Raw genomic sequence first — 16,453 nt, 5'->3', positions numbered from 1 at the left:
TGCCATCTTATGTGGGCACTGTTCCTGGCCCCCCAAAACAATTACAATAGTAACATCAATGATTACGGATTACAGATTACCAAAACATATATAATAATAATAACAAAGTTTGAAATATTATGAGAATTACAAAAATGTGACACAGAGACACAAAGTGAGCATTGCTGTTGCAAAAATGCTGCCAGCAGATGTGGTTGATGCAGGGTTGCCACGAACCTACAATCAGTAAAAGATGCAATATTTGTGAAGCACAATAAAGTAAGGCCCAGTCAGAGTACACCTGTGTGTAACCTTATTTAAATATAATCACACTCTACTTCTTTTCTAATCTGCTGTTTTTCACTAAAAAAAACCCAAACTGACCCATGTCAATGAATATGGATAACATCAGCCTTTTAATCACTGCATTTCTATTTCATCATTTTAATTTAAGCAATTCTCTATTTGTAGATATTCATATTGTTTCCAATTTTTCATTAACTTAAACAATACTGCAGTGAACATCTTTATTTTGGCACTACAATAAAATAGTGTATATCTCTTTGGATACCCTGACATTGCTAGTCAAATGTAGGAAAAAAAATTATCCCAGTAACATGAGAGGTGCTTACAGTGATGAAAATAATAAATAAAATCAGGATTTCTCTTGCTTTTTTCCCATGAATATTTTTTCTCTTTCTCAAAACAACAAAGAACATCTAAATAAAAATATCTCAAAAGGATTCCCTTTAAATCCTTTTGAGGAAAAGCTGGAAAAGCTGAAACCATGAATTCAAAAGAGATACTAGAGCAAAGAAGCTCTCCTTCCTGATATTCATTTCCTGGATTTAAAAATAAAACTCCATTTCTTTAGTTGTTTTAAAAGGGAGAACTGCTATGATATTTATATTGAAAAGGAAAGATTACATTAAGGGCTGACACAAATTGACAAAAGCCAGAAGATTCAAACTGAACACTATCCCTCTATCCCTAACTCAAGCATTTTAAAGCAAAAAAAAAATAATTTTAACAAAAGGACTGTGCTCCATTAAAATATTTAGTGGTGACTCAGTAGGACAGTTAAAACCACATCTAGCATTACATGCTTCCATGGTAGGTACTGAAAACATTTTTAAGAATACATTAAAAGAGCATAATAGGAGAGACTTCACTGAATTAATGACTGGGAAGAATATGATTCTGGTAAATCTGACACATACAACAGTCCAGCATCTGCAAAGGCAGATAAGAGGAAGACATAAAACAACCTTGTAAGAAACCTGCACAAAAGTGTCTGCATTTTACTGTCCATAAATATCTGAAAGTTTGGGAGAAGTAGGAGCGGATAGACTGTAAATAATCTATGTGCGTGCTTATACTAATTACTGTTAAGAACAACACAACATATTTATTCTCCAAGTGAGCAATTCTGAATAATCATTCGTATTTGGATTTGCTCTCATCCAATGTCCAGTCTTTGCCAGTTGCCTTCTAAATTTAGGTCATTCGTAAGGGACCTATTCCACCTTAGCGTGCTTTTCCTCTTCAAAATCTTTACCACCTTCCATTGCTTCCCTCCTCCACTCATACCAAACCCCCTACCTGCTCCCAGAGCTCAAAACCACAAGTTCTTTTCTGGAATCCTGTCAAGACAACAGAGTTAAAGAGTTAGTGGAAGAGCCCTCTACTCAGACATGATGAGACCACTTGTTAATCAGTTAATCCGAAGTTTGTTCAAGTGGGGAATGATTTAAAATGATGTTACACTTAAACATTTATTTTAATGCACATCCATTTTGCAGCTGTTGATGCAGGGGTGAGGGTCCTTCCTCCTGTCTGGGTCCTCTGGAATTCCACAGTATCTTCCTTATATAAACCATATCCATAATATATTTCTACAATTTCCAGTTTGGAAATTTCTCTGAAAAAAAATATAGTGATATTTGCAAAGCACTTTGACTGCCAAAAGAATGTCCACATTGTTTTGCAGCTTTTTCTAATTTTTCACAGTTGTCTGGCCCACCCCATTTCAACAGCCTACTTTTTTTTTTTTTTTTTTTTTTTTAACAATCCTGCTTTAAACAAAAATCAACTATATTAATTCTTTCAATGTGCTTGGCTAAATTTTCGTAGATTCATGAAAATACATTTATAGCTTCATATTTTATTAAATGACATAATCATACTAAAAAGTACAATGACAGCCAGGCGCAGTGGCTCATGCCTGTAATCCCATCACTTTGGGAGGCCAAGGCGAGTGATCACGAGGTCAGGAATTCGAGACCGCCTGGCCAATATGGTGAAACCCCATCTCTACTAAAAATACAAAAATTAACCAGGTATGGTGGTGCACGCCTTTAGTCCCAGCTACTCCGGAGGCTGAGGCAGAAGAATCGCTTGAACCAGGGAGGCAGAGGTTGCAGGGAGCCAAGATTATACCACTGCACTTCAGCTTGGGTGACAGCGTGAGACTCCATCTCGAAAAAAAAAAAAAAGTATGATGACTTAAGCAGGTTTAGGGATAAACTGTAGATACCATTGGTCCTCGATGAGAAGACACTAGCATTCATCCTGTGGAGGGTTTTATGCAGTGAACAGAGAGCATTTGCTAATCAAGTGGGTCTGATCTGGCACAGCAGTTAAGTGGGGGCTGTTTAAGAAAGCGTTTGCGGTAGATCTATCAAGTTATAAGTTTTGGAGTCTGAACAATTTCTGATGATTGGCAGAGAAACCCAGGATATAGCTTATCGCCACAAACTCAGCGTGTGACCACAGGTAGCAGTGATATTCAAAAGTATCCAAAAACATCAACCAGGCTGGGCACTGTCCAATTAGAACACATGCTGCCCATTAACAACCTGTAAAGATATACTGTGTGTTCTAGTTCAATATCAGCTCTGATGTGGAAAAGCTGACATTCTGGACCTTATTCACTTGCAAATGAAAATATGAGAGAGGTTGGTCAAGCAATACGCTAAGTTCCTTCTAACTCTGACATTCTTTATTGAGCTATGTACAGCCCTAATTAATTTCCTTTCATGGGATTAATCACTTTCCTGTTTCAATTGTTTGTTCTTTCTCTGGACGGGTGTCATCTTGGAATTGTCATTGAGACATAGATTCTCGTGGGCAATAACAAGAAGACAATGGCAAGGGAGGCATGCAAGACAAGGTATACATTAAATAGAAATGTATAGTGTATATTTTCTATATGCCACATTATCAGACAGATCTGCTTGCACATACTCATCACCACATACTCACGTCCTCCCACCTGGTTCTCCAGGGCTCTGTTCTGCATGTTTTGTTTTGGTTTTTAACGTGGGGATGATGCTTATTTTTATGGCTTGTTTAGTTTACACAGATTGGAGCATGTTTTCCACATACAGCTTCTTGTTTGCCAACAAGCCCAGCTGTTGGGGGGCACAGAAGATCACCCAATTATAGAAAACAGTCTTGAATACCTTTTCATGTTTCCCTCGTCTACCCTGGAGGCTCTTTTCCAACAATTACAGTTTTAAGGGCCTTTTTCATTTACAGGAAACATTTACTTCTTTGTTACTTTTGTTTATTTGTTTCCAACTCATCCTAAAAGTTTACCATAGGGCCAGGAGGGGACCCCTTTCAATTCTCCTCTAACAGCATACAGGGAAAGCAAGAGCAGGGGAAACCAAGGCCGTCTGAACAGATGAGAGCGGGCTTTTATTTTGAACTCCCTCAAAAGGGAAACAGGACCCAACAGATTTGAACATTTGCTTGGAAAAAACAAAAAAAGAATTTAAAAAACCCTCCAAACTACTTTACAGTGTTAGCCCAGGCTCCTGTATGCCAAGTCCCAGCCCATAATAAATTTTATTGCAATGTTATAAACTCCTGAAAAGAGGAACTTGGAATGGAAGTGCTGACACAAGCTGCCAGAGCCAGGCCACTTCATTCTTGTGGATTCTGCCCTGACATCAGCACATGTCTAGGGCAAAACCCCCAAAACTTAAAAAAAAAAAAAAATATTTTACCTGATGGATTCTTTGATTCTCTCTTAAGGTTATTTTAATAAAAAACAACTGGGGGGCGGGTATCTCATCAAGGAGAAATGAGCACTCTTGCAAACAATACATGACTGCATGTGGATGCTGGTGGCTTATCGCTCAAAGAGTTATTCAGCTGAAGTTAAATTCACCTTGCAAATAAAGCCAACCTTTTTTTTGGGGGGGTGATTATTTCATTTAAATGGCAGCTTTATATACTATAATTACAGTCATTAAGGCACAAATTACTTTATCATACATTACCAAGATCAAAGAAGATTTCTCAAGAATCAGTTCTCAGCATATAGAGTCAATACAGAAATTAGACCAAATAGAAACTGTAACATTTTGCTTAAATAATGCCCTAGAGGTTAAAGAAACAATGAGTTAAAGTTGTAGAGGGAGAAAATTTAAAAGACACACTAGAGGTCACTGTTGCTACTTGAGCTGAAGATGTATCCACACACATCCACACACACCCACACACACAGGCACACACACACGTTCGTGTGCTCACACACACACAGGTGTATATATATATATCCAAAACATCAACATATACATATATAATATGTATATTTACATATACAATATACATATATAATATGTGTATTTTAGTAGTTTCTGTGCATATCAGAAAAATTCTAAAAAGATCAGTTACCTTCATTAAATTTAAAAAAAAAAACCCATCATGGTATTTTTTTTTTTCTGGTGGGTATGTGGACAGTTGGCTATAAAAAGATGAAATGTAAAAAGAAATCTTAATTTTGAGGATTTCTTTCATGACCAAGGATATATCAAATACTTCACCTCTGATGAAAGATTTTGTACCTACTCTGCATTTTGAAAAACACCTTTCATCTATATGTTCATTTGGATTAGAAAGTAAAAGTAATTGAGGAATTATGGTCAGTATGCCTCTTCTTATTAGGGAAAGATGATTCCCTCTTTTAAAAATTTTTCAAATTTTAAGATTGTTAAATAGGGATGCTATATTTAGTCCTATCTTTGAAGCTGTACAGAGAAAGTTGTTTAGGTATGGCAAGTCTGTGAAAAATCTTGGAACAAGTATGGGAATTGTTAGTGTAATATTTCAACTCTACATACATGAAAGGAAATCATTTTAGGAAAAACGACTGGTGGGCCTTGTAAATGTAGTGAGTTTAACAGGAAGAACTCCCTTATTCGTAGCTCCTGAAGAAGTCTCAGGCTCCATACTGTGCTCCAAGACTTTTGGTGCATAGTACATGCATCTTGTTGATAGAGAAGGAGCAGATCTATTTCAGAACCCAAAGGCTGGCTCCTGAGTGGATTAGCAGAAAAGCTCAAGACTGGATGATCTATCCCCAGAATACCATCTCATTGCCAAGGAAGGAAATCCAGAAGACATATTCATGCTGTTCAGTATTCTTCTTAGAATATTGGTCTCAGACACGTGTACTGGCAAGTGAAGGATCAACCTGGAGATGTAAATTTCAAAGCGAGGCTCCCAAACAACATTTCCAGAAAGATACCCATTTCATCTCTCTCGCTTTCTGTTCTGTGCACGTGATACATGCCTTTGTTTGATAATGCAAGACCTGTAGAAAAGGACAAATGAGGGGAAAGAGTGAGAAAACTATCTCATTTCTTTGCTGAACCTCTTCTTTGTTTTCCATTGTGTTTTTTTATTTGTCCATGCAAATCACAGTCCTGGGGGTAATTAAAGTTCAAAGAGCTAACTAATAGCTCTACAGTAACCGGGTATTTTCTACGAATTTCATGGGTGTGGGTAAAATGGATTTTAAATTTAATTTGAATATTTTAATGGAGAATTACGTATTTTAATAGAATTTGCCAAATATCCTCTGTTAAATTCATGTTAGTGGTGGAAGAAGACTATTAGGAGGCTGGCAACCTCAATGTGAATCAAAAGTGCTTTGCCCATGAGACAGTGCAGCATGGAAGAGGTAATCTGGATGCTGGACTTTTGGTGCTTCCTCTACTGCCCAGCCAAGGTGAACTTGGGCAAGTCCTTCACCTTCACAGGGCTAATTTTTCACTTGTAAGAAGGGGCTAAAATTTCTATGTTCTCGGGCAGGATGACATAAATTAATAGGCGTAAAGTTGTTGGTACCAGGCTTGGAATGGGAAAATATGGGTAAGTGTCATTCATCCTCATTGTCATAATAGAAGTCCCCTGAACTCCTTGACACCTATGAAGAAGGGATAGATGCTGTATTTACACTCACAAGCAGGTATGAAACAGCAGCAACATAAGAAAACAACATTTGGATTCAACAGCTTATTGTTTGGGGGTAGGGAGGACAGGTTTTAATTAACAGTTGTATTTTTGTTTTTCCAAACAGCTTTGTGTGTACAAACCCAAACTTGGATTTCAGGGAAAATGGAGAACACTCTATTATGATAACACAGAACTAGTACCATAATTTCTTTTGGTTAAGAAAAGTATGTACATTCTGGAAGTTACCTGGGTAGAATAAAAAAGAGAATAAAAGTGGAAAGAACAAAAGAATTTAAAAAAAATGAATACAATTTATTTTTAAATAAATGTGCATTTTGTTAACCAAAATAATAAACATTAAATGTGTTTGTGTTTTGTGCCACATAACTGTTTTTTAATGTCCTATTATTCACAGCCCAGTTAGAGGACCAGGGGTTCATTGAAGTCGGCATGCTTAAGAGCAGTCCCACAATTCTTACCAGGCTGAAAACCACTGCCCTCACTGGCTCTGGTTGCAATTATCATAGGCAATACATTTTGTTTTAAATGGAAGCTTGTATAATGAAATTTGGAAGCCAGCGTCATTTCTCTTCCTTTGCTTTCTACTAAAAAAAGAATTTGAGGACAGACAATAAAGGAAATGGCAAGGAACTATTATATGACCTTGGGCAAATCTCTTCGGTAGTTCGGCCTTGTATACACAACATATGCACACACACATGCACACACACCCTTAGTTTTATATTCTTTTACAAAGCCATGTCAAGCAAAAAGTTGAATGGAGATCTGGCAATTCCTTGGTTATTTTGAATAATGGATACATTGATCAAATTGAATGGGTAGTTGCTACCAAATTTTCTAATTGTGCAAATAATTGCTAAGTCTTCAAGGTAGTCTTACTTAAGAAGTACTGCCCAGAGAAGGGGAAATGAAGAGTTTCTTTCTCACTTGGGTATACAATGAGAATTTGTAAAGAGCTGTAAGCACCTCAGCTGAGAAAAAATGCAGGAGTAGAAAACATGATACTCTTCTCATCTTACTATAATGAAAGTACTAGAACTGCCTTTTACACTAGATTAAAACATTTTTAAAACCCTTGTTCTTAGCCACACCCTGGAACATTGTTTCTGAGTTGCCTTTATTTCATTAACATTCTGGGTCAGCAAGAACAGGGCTTGGGCAGAAATACAACAAGATGGCTATCTAGCACTTGCAGAGGAAAACAGAATTTCAGGATCCTTCCCCAAGTGAATTTAAAAAAATCCTCGAGTTAGTGATTCTGCTTTGCTGCCTGTCGGCAGTTCTTTGATTGTGCGGTATCTGATGGGTGCTGGTGGGGAGAGCCAGTGTAGTTGTGTTTACATGAAATAAAAGGTAGAAGTTGCACAACAGTACCCGAGAACCTAGGAAGGTCCCACCCGATGCGGCAGCTGTGCTGTGAATGCCTTCAGGTACTTGATTTTTCCCTTTGTTGACATCAGTGTTGCCACATTAGGGACTCTTAGTGTCACAGTTAGACTTTGAAAATAAATACAGTATAGCAGCTCTCCAGGGAGCTCTGCTGAGAAAGAGACATCAAATGGTGAGGAGATGGTGAGGAGGAGGGGCTTTCCCGGAGAGCCAAGGAGCTCCTTAAAGTGGGCTCCGGGCTGAGGAGCGGTGAGCAGGCTCAGAATGAAAAGAGAGAACAAAAAGGATTGAAGAGTTGACACCCACTGTCACTTTTTGCCTCGCTCATGAATTTGGCACATGCCTTTGGAGAACTCAGTGCAAAAAGACCTCCCACCAAAGAGTGATGTCTGTTGCTTTTTATAGAGGTTTGGCTTCCCTAGTTGGCTCTGCCCCTTTCTGCTTATGACTTGAAACAAGTCACTTCTCTCTAGACTTTAAAACTTTTCAGTGAAATAAGGAAATCATATTCAGATGTGCTCATGTGTCTTGGGATGAAGTGGGAGGTAGGAGAAATTGAGTTTCTCAACTCAAGTACAGTGATGTGGATCCAGGAATAACCCTGCTTGTGGGAAGCATAGTCTTCTCTGCTTCTCAAAATTCAGGCCGCAGATATTGTCATCAGGATCAGCTGAGAGCCTGTTTGTAAAGGTATAGTGCTCTGGGTCCACCCAAGATCCACAGAGTCAGCATCTCTGAGCGTGGATCCTAGGAATCTGGATTGCAGCTGGCCCCTGGCTACTTTTTCTTTCTTAGTACATTATCGTGAGAAACATCACCAGCTCATCACCAGCTCTTATTCTTAACAAGGACTAAAAGTGCTTAGTTTCATACGGATCCTCTCTCACTGGCTTATGTATTGAGCAGTACTGGGTTCCACTTTTGTTAAAGAACGTTAGGAAAAGGTAATTTATTTAATGGTTTAGTCCACAAATCTGATGTTGAGGGAATGGAATGAAGAGTGTGAGGAGTGATCAAGAAATTTTTAATGAGTTGAGTGGAACATAGGGATGACGTCTATGTCCCAACCATGTCTCCCCTAGCATGGATTCAGTCACTTCTGCTAATCTCACTTTCCATTATAAGCACAGGTTTTAAAGCCAGTGAATACTATAAGGTGCGTTGCTGTCAGCTTGTTGTTTTTCTTTAAACTACTCTGTACGTTCTGAATACTTACTTTGAAATGATTATTTTGAAGTTATATCTCGGCTTTTTAAACTGCCGTTGTCCTTGCAATTGCAAGAAACACAGAATTTTCCACTCCTTCAAGATTATTAAAAATCCTTACAGAAGAAGCAGTCAGACTCTGTGTGCCAAAGGGCACAAAGAGAGATGCGTCGAGTTTTAAATATCTATATTCCTCACTCTATACTACCTACATTTTGTACCATGTATAAAAATGTGTAAAACAATACAAATTTAAAATAAATGTATATCTAGGTTAAGGAAAAGGCATACTGTACAAAAATGTCTTTGTGTAAGTTCTCCATAAGATAGGGTAAGGAGATATTTGTAGTTTTGGCGATGACTTAATACTTACTGCCCTAGGAATTCATTCATCCTTCCAACTGGCTTGAAAGGCCTTTGAAACCAATAAAGCATATTTGTGACCATGCTGGGAGTGGAGTCCAGGCCCCACATAGCAGACCTGAGATGCCTTGGCCCAAGGAGCTTAACTGATGTCAAATGTAAACCACTTTTCAAAAGCATGTTATCAGGTCCACACCAGACTATCCATTTTGATAATCTCATTCCATTTTTCATTTTATTGTTGAAAGAAGAAATAGATTAATGAGAGTCTAAATCCCCCCAGAAAGAAAATCTTCCTTATAAGGCATGCCTGAAGAGAGATTTGAGAAAATTGCTTACTCTGCCTTTGTTTTGCCAAGTAAAGTAACATTTAGATTATTTATATTTGAAAAATTCTTAAGCCAGGTCAGTGTGGTCTGCTAGATTAAATCTGGAGGGGGGAAAAAAACAACAACAAGATGATGAGGATGAGGATGATGACTATGATGATGATGATGATGTAAACTATAAATCTCCCAGACCCTGGTTTGCTTGTGTGTATGAAGACTAGGGGCAAACCCGTGTGATCCATCTCAGATCCAACAAGAAAAAAGCGGCCCCAAATTGCATTTGAAAATGGTGCACGACATGAAAGAAACATTTGTCTAAAGAGAATTTAAAATGATCAGCTTCTAACTAGATGAGAAATATTCTTTCAAGTATCCCATCCCAGAACAATAACAGAAAGTCTTACAGAGAATGGTAATCAGAATCATGGAATGATTTGTGACAGAGCAGAAGGAGCCTTAGGAATCATCATGGTAACATCATTTTGGTAATATCACATTGCTAACATCATTTTACAAATGAAGAAGGTGGAATCTAAAAAGGTACTCTTCATACTTGCAGAAAACCGGCCTTCATTGGTCCTCCAGTGCAGTGGAGCTGAAGATTCTACAGCAGCTTCAGGGGGAAATACCAAGGTTTGAAAACTCTTTAGTGGCCCAAAGTTGGAACAAGAGCCCTACTTTCCAGACCTCGAGACCAGAAGACTGGATTTGAAGCTCTATGAAAAATTTCACTTTGTCAACCAGTTGGAGGACAATTGGATGCTCAATGGAGGTATAGTAAAGTGTTGCTTCTGACCAAATATTCCCATCCTCAATGAAGTTATAGCAAACCATACTCCTGCCCTAAACAAGTTTAGTATCCAAGAGTCGTTTTTCAACTTTACTTCCCCCAAAACCCCAAGGTGATTCTCAGAGGCTATCACTGCTATTAAAAATCCAAGGTTTCAGCAAAAGAAGCCCCATTAGCTGATAGCAGAATTGCAATACTGGATTATTTTTGCCACCCTTCTCCCCAGGCCGTCACAGTGCCAGGCTCCTGTCAGTTTAATTGGGAACCACTGATATAGACAAATCATCAATGTCACAGGAGTTCATAATAAATTAACTGTATTGGTCAGGCGCAGTGGCTCATGCCTGTAATCCCAGCACTTTGGGAAGTTGAAGTGGGCAGATCACCTGAGGCAAGGAGTTCAAGACCAGTCTGGCCAACATGGTGAAACCCTGTCTACTAAAAAAAATTTAAAAATTAGCTGGATATGGTGGCATGTGCCTGTAATCCCAGCTATTTGGGAGGCTGAGGTAGGAGAATTGCTTGAACCCTGGAGGTGGAGGTTGCAGTTAGCTGAGATCAAGATCTTGTCACTGCACTGTAGCCTGGGGGACAGAGCAAGGCTCCATCTCCAAAAAAAAAAAGAAAAAGTAAAAGAAAAGAAATGGACTATATTGCCTCTGGAAGAGGAGCTAGATCAGATCTAGCTCATTATTTGCCATAAATAATTGGGGCACAGGCTATATGGTTGAAGCGCTGCATCTCACTTGGATCATATTCTATGCATCTTATTTTAGACATTCTGATATCTGTATTTAGAACCATCCAATATCTGTCACTACCACTCCCACAGGACACTGGGAGGAGAGCTGAATCTTTATTTGTTTTGAACAGATGAACACCTAGCACACACCACAACAAACAGTCGTGGCCAAGCACACCACATCATGCAAGTTGGTGAAGGCCCTTCTGGGACAGAAAGGGTGGTGCAGGTGCATAAGGCTGGATTCTGGCACAAAGGCTCTACCAGGAAGGGACCACATACATTCTCTGTCGGGTGAGCACTTTGCCTCGAGGTTTGGTGAGTTGCAGTGTTGTGTAGCTAAGGCTCTCACCATTAAGCCGTCTCCTAGAAAATTTAAAATCACTATGACACAGATACCTGGGCAAAAGGAAATTAACTAAGATCCTGCACTGATGTTCTCTTCGGAGCTCATACCACCCTCTAAGGAGAGCCACATATCACCCTGTGAGAGGGCAGACACAGCTGTAAGAGCTGTCCTAGACCTGCAATGATGAAGAAGGACTCTACTGTCTTAACATCAACTGTATTTCTCATGTCAGTATTGTCTCCCAATTTTAACATGACTGAATTGTCAAAGGATTTCTTTTCTTTCTTTCTTTTTTTTTTTTTTTGCCTTGCCTACAAAATGACTCAAGTCCTCTCCTTTTCTGGTTTCTATTATATTCCATTGTGTGGCCCTGCACAGAGTCAACCTTCCTTTCAAGATTTTGCATTTCTATGTAATATTACTCAATAGCTATAGTGAATAAACATATGTTTAGGCACTTTGAAAAACATTTTTAAATTAAAATGCCTTATGTCAATCACAGGCAGGCAGTATCCAGCATGTGCATGAAGCTGAGGGTGTGGATTATGTATTCTGGGGAAAACATCCTTGTAGTCATTGTGCATGCTCCATGGCCACTTTTCAAGGTGAAATGTCTCTGCCACTAAAATAACATTTTTATTTAGTCAAGACACTAAAAGCAATTAGAGGCCAGTGTTGATTGATCACTTGCCAATGTTCAATTTTTAAATCAAAGTTGTTTTGGACTTACTATTGTATGAGCTCCCCAAACATCCATAGTCACTTTATTTGCATTTTACATGCATTCAAAATAACTACTTACTTTCTCCCTTTAAAAAAATGATTGAAGAAACATTTGCCTCAAGATGAAAAACATTACACTGCAAAGCAATCTGTTATAGCTGAATGATGGTTCCCTTGATATAATGGTTCTTAATGAAAATTGCGAGGAATTTTCTACTCTATAAGCTTTAAGAGGCTTGGGTGTGGAGGACATGGGTCCCCCACTGCAGCAATAAGAAAAACACAGGCCTTCCAGATATGCCCATCTTGAGAGGTGATGACATGTGCTTGTTCTTGAGTCCTCATAGTTTGTTCCCTAATTATTTTAGATATTCTCTCCTTAGTAATTGTTTTGAATGTTCTCCTCCCTCTGAAATAAGAGGAAAAGTCACTTTCATACAAAATACACAGTGTTGCAAAAGGATAGGACTATAGCAATCTCCCAACAATTAGAGACTGAACCACGTAAACCAAAAAGCTCAAAGCTTATTAGTCATTATTGACATTATTTTTAAAGTTTTCAAGTGCAAGCACTAATTAAAAGGATAAGATTCTAACTATTTTTTTTATGAACAAGTGTAACTCTTTATTAAGATAGAATTGTTCTTATTCAAGAAATAGATTAAAATGGTTAAGTACCATTAAATGGCTCCAAAAGTCTTACAATGAAAACAACAGTCCTGCCAGTTGTTCTTTCCAGAGGCAAACACTTTTCATTCTCTTAGTTTTTCCTTCTGTTAGTTACCTTCATGGGGTTTTCCAAATTGTTACTTTTTTAGTTTTTCAAGTGAATGCATATATTAATACATAAAAATTTTAAAAGCCTCTTCAGTTTATAATGCATCCTAACAGTCCTCTGCCCCATCCCTCCTAATTCTCCAGAGCAATGACTTCTAACTCTTCCAGCAATGTCCTCTGTTTTTTTCCTCACATAACTACTTAGTCATTTCTTGATTATTTTATACATTATATAGTGATTTCTGGATATGACAGGTGAGGATTTAGCTCTTACACCATCACTATCTTCACTTCCTCCCATATTGTCCCAAAGTGGTTACCATATTTTGGGGCTAAGCAGTCACCACATCATTATGACTGTGTATGTATTGCTCCTTGTTGAGAAAAACAGCATATTATGCTCTTCCTATCCTGTAGTTCTTTCTGCCCTAGAATTAATGATTGCCTAACCAACCCTTCCCCCTTATTTTTTTACTTTTGCTTTATCTTCAGTGAACTTCTTTCCAAATGCCCCAAATTTGGCAATAATTTATTATTTTTAAGAGAAGGGATCTCACTAAGGTAGCCAGGCTTGTCTGGAACTCTTGGGCTCAAGCCATCCTCTAGCTGAGCCTCCTGAGTAGCTGGGACTACAGGCATGGGCCATTCCACCCAGCTAACCTATTAATATTTTTACTGTTTCTTTTTAAAGTCAGCTCCATAGCTGGAATATTGCCTGTGTTGGATCCTATTTGCTGGATCTATGTCATTCTCTGGTTTGTGTACTCCTTCACTTTCTGGAGTATTTTCTCCAATAGCTTCCCAAAAAAGGGTACATGGAGGCAACCCCTGAGTCTTTGCTTGTCTAAAAATGTATTTTACCTTCACCCTTGCTTATTTGAGTGAATATAGATTTATCAGTTGAAAATAACTTTCTAGAATTCTGAAGGCACGGTTCCATTGTTTTCAGATTCCTGTTTAAGACAAGGTCTCTTCTGTCACCCAGGCTGGAGTGCAGTGGCACAATTACGACTCACTGCAGCCTTGGACTCATGGGCTCAGTTGATCCTTCCATCTCAGCTCCCTGAGTAGATGGGAATACAGGTGTGCGCCACAATGCCCAGCTAATTTTTGTGTTTTTTGTAGAGACGGGGCCCCGCCATGCTGCCCAAGCTGGTCTCAAGTGATCCATCTGCCTTGGCCTCCCAAAGTGCTAGGATTACAGGTGTGAGCCACTGTGCCCAGCTAGTTTTTCTTTTATTCTCTCTCTACTTCCTTCATTTCTCAAAGGCATCTCAAACTCAGTGGGCCCAAAACCAAAGTCAAACTCCATCAGAATATCCTGCTACTTACAACTTTAAAATATGTCTTAAATCACAATTTCTTACTACATGCAACCCTTTGGTTCAAGCAACCATCATCCCTCACTTGAACTTAGAATTGGTTTTCCTGCTTCTGTATTTTTTTAAATTATAGAATATTTCAAATAAACCATGTGTGGTTTTATTCTTTTTACTACACAAAAAGAATGAAGATGTGCCAGGTGTGGTGGCTCACGCCCATAATCCTAGCACTTTGGGAAGCTGAGGTGGGCGAATCACTTGAGGTCAGGAGTTTGAGACCAGCCTTACCAACACGGTGAAATCCCATCTCTACCAAAAACACAAAATACAAAAATTTATCTGGGCATGGTGGCATGCACCTAGTCCCAGCTACTTGGGAGCCTGAGGCAGGAGAATTGCTTGAATTTGGGAAGACGGAGGTTGCAGTGAGCTGAGATTGCACCACTGCACTCCAGCCTGGGCAACAAGAGCGAAACTGTCTAAAAATATATATATATATGTGTGTGTGTGTGTGTGTGTGTGTGTATATATATATGGAGCACTTACATATTTAAACATGGAATTGCTTTAAGTGTTTGGCATTCGCTGTTCCCGTGCATGCCAGCAGCTTCTTACTGCAAACACCTGGGACTTACTATAGAGCAGCTGGAGTACGTTCCGCCCACGCACAGGACAGGGAGCTGACAACCAAGGAGAGAGAGGAATCAATACTCCAGTTTTCTCCCCTCCATTTCCCTGTATCTCAGCAGTATGGAACTTGTTACCAGTGAGAACCTGCTCGCTGACTTTAAACTGGTTTTCTTACCTTCTCAGTTCAGTTTTTCCATACCTCAACCGATGGTTTCTGGTATGACCTAGCAAATAAACTGCTTTCACTGAAATTTCAGTCTTGGAATCTACTTTGGGTTCCCCAATCTAAGACAGAAACATACTCATTTTCTCATCCCTGGACTTCCAGGTTGTTTTCAATTTTTCACTGTTACAAACAAGGCTGCAACATTTATCTACAAACCTCTGGATATACACGTAGGAAGCTTTTGGTACTTCCACTAGTGAAACTGCTCAGTTGAAGGGTATGTGGATCTTCATCTTTAATAAATATTACCAACATTTGAAAAGCCCGACAATGTCAAGGACTGGCAAGAGTGTCACATGTGATGGGTGTGGAAAGGCAACTCACTGTAGCAGGTGCTGGGGACTCAGTCGGGGTCTTGGAGAAGCACTTATTTATAGCAAGAATGTTTCATAAGTGGTGTCTGATAGAGTCAAGTGGGGAATAAAAACAAGTGGCTTAGAAATAATTATAGATCTAAAGTCAACAAAATACTTTTTTTCTAATGTAAAAATACATACTTTTTTGAGAGGGAGGGGGAACAATTTAAACCAGAAAACACCTTCATATTAATCATTCTTCTCATATACTTCAAATCTGTACTTAATGCCTTTCTCCTCTTGGACATCAGAGAGAACACCTAGGTATTCTGGTAGAAGTTTATATTTCTCCAAATCAACTTCTGGAAGAAAGGTGTCACTTTCAAAGTCTTGCATGATCCTTGTCACAAATAGTTTAAGATGGCCTGGGTGATTCATGGCTTCCTTATAAACAGAACTGCCACCAACTATCCAAATCATGTCTACTTTATTTACTAATTCTGGTTGTTCAGTAAGTTTTAAGGCATCATCCAGACTTCTGGCAAGAAAATGAGCTCCTTGTGGAGGTTCCTTGAGTTCTCTGCTGAGAACTAAATTAATTCTACCCTTTAAAGGTCAATTCTTCTCAGGAATGGAGAACCAAGTCTTCTTACCCATAATCACCAGATTCTGTTTACCTTCTACTGAAGAGGTTGTGGTCATTCTCTGGAAATATCTGAATTCATTCCTGAGCAGTGGCCAGGGCAGGTCCCTGTTCTTGCCGATGCCCATGTTCTGGGACACAGCGATGATGCAGTTTAGCGAACGAACCATGACAGCAGCTGGAGCACCTCCGAGCCCGCTCGTTAAAACAGAACGCGTGGTCAACATTGGCGCGAAATTGTCAGATTCTAAGTTTGATGAGTTATAGAATTTGTGAGAATAGCAAGCAAATATTTGCCTGGGTTGCATCGTCAAAGGCATCAGATGAAGAGTTATTTCAATTTAAGGCATGTTTCTCAATAAATGCTTCATTTGCCCAAGCCAGAACTTTCAATTCTTTTTTTTTTTTTTTTTTTGAGA

General features: G+C 38.9%; 1 pseudogene; it reads right to left on the bottom strand.

Annotated features, from left to right (window-relative positions):
- Nucleotides 1-15,640: 15,640 nt before the first annotated feature.
- LOC105543549 lies at nt 15,641-16,204 on the bottom strand (annotated as a pseudogene).
- Nucleotides 16,205-16,453: the final 249 nt, after the last annotated feature.

Source organism: Mandrillus leucophaeus, unplaced genomic scaffold (genome assembly GCF_000951045.1).
Source record: "Mandrillus leucophaeus isolate KB7577 unplaced genomic scaffold, Mleu.le_1.0 Scaffold285, whole genome shotgun sequence".
Classification (NCBI taxonomy): domain Eukaryota; kingdom Metazoa; phylum Chordata; class Mammalia; order Primates; family Cercopithecidae; genus Mandrillus; species Mandrillus leucophaeus.
This window is presented reverse-complemented; position numbering and strand designations above follow the sequence as displayed.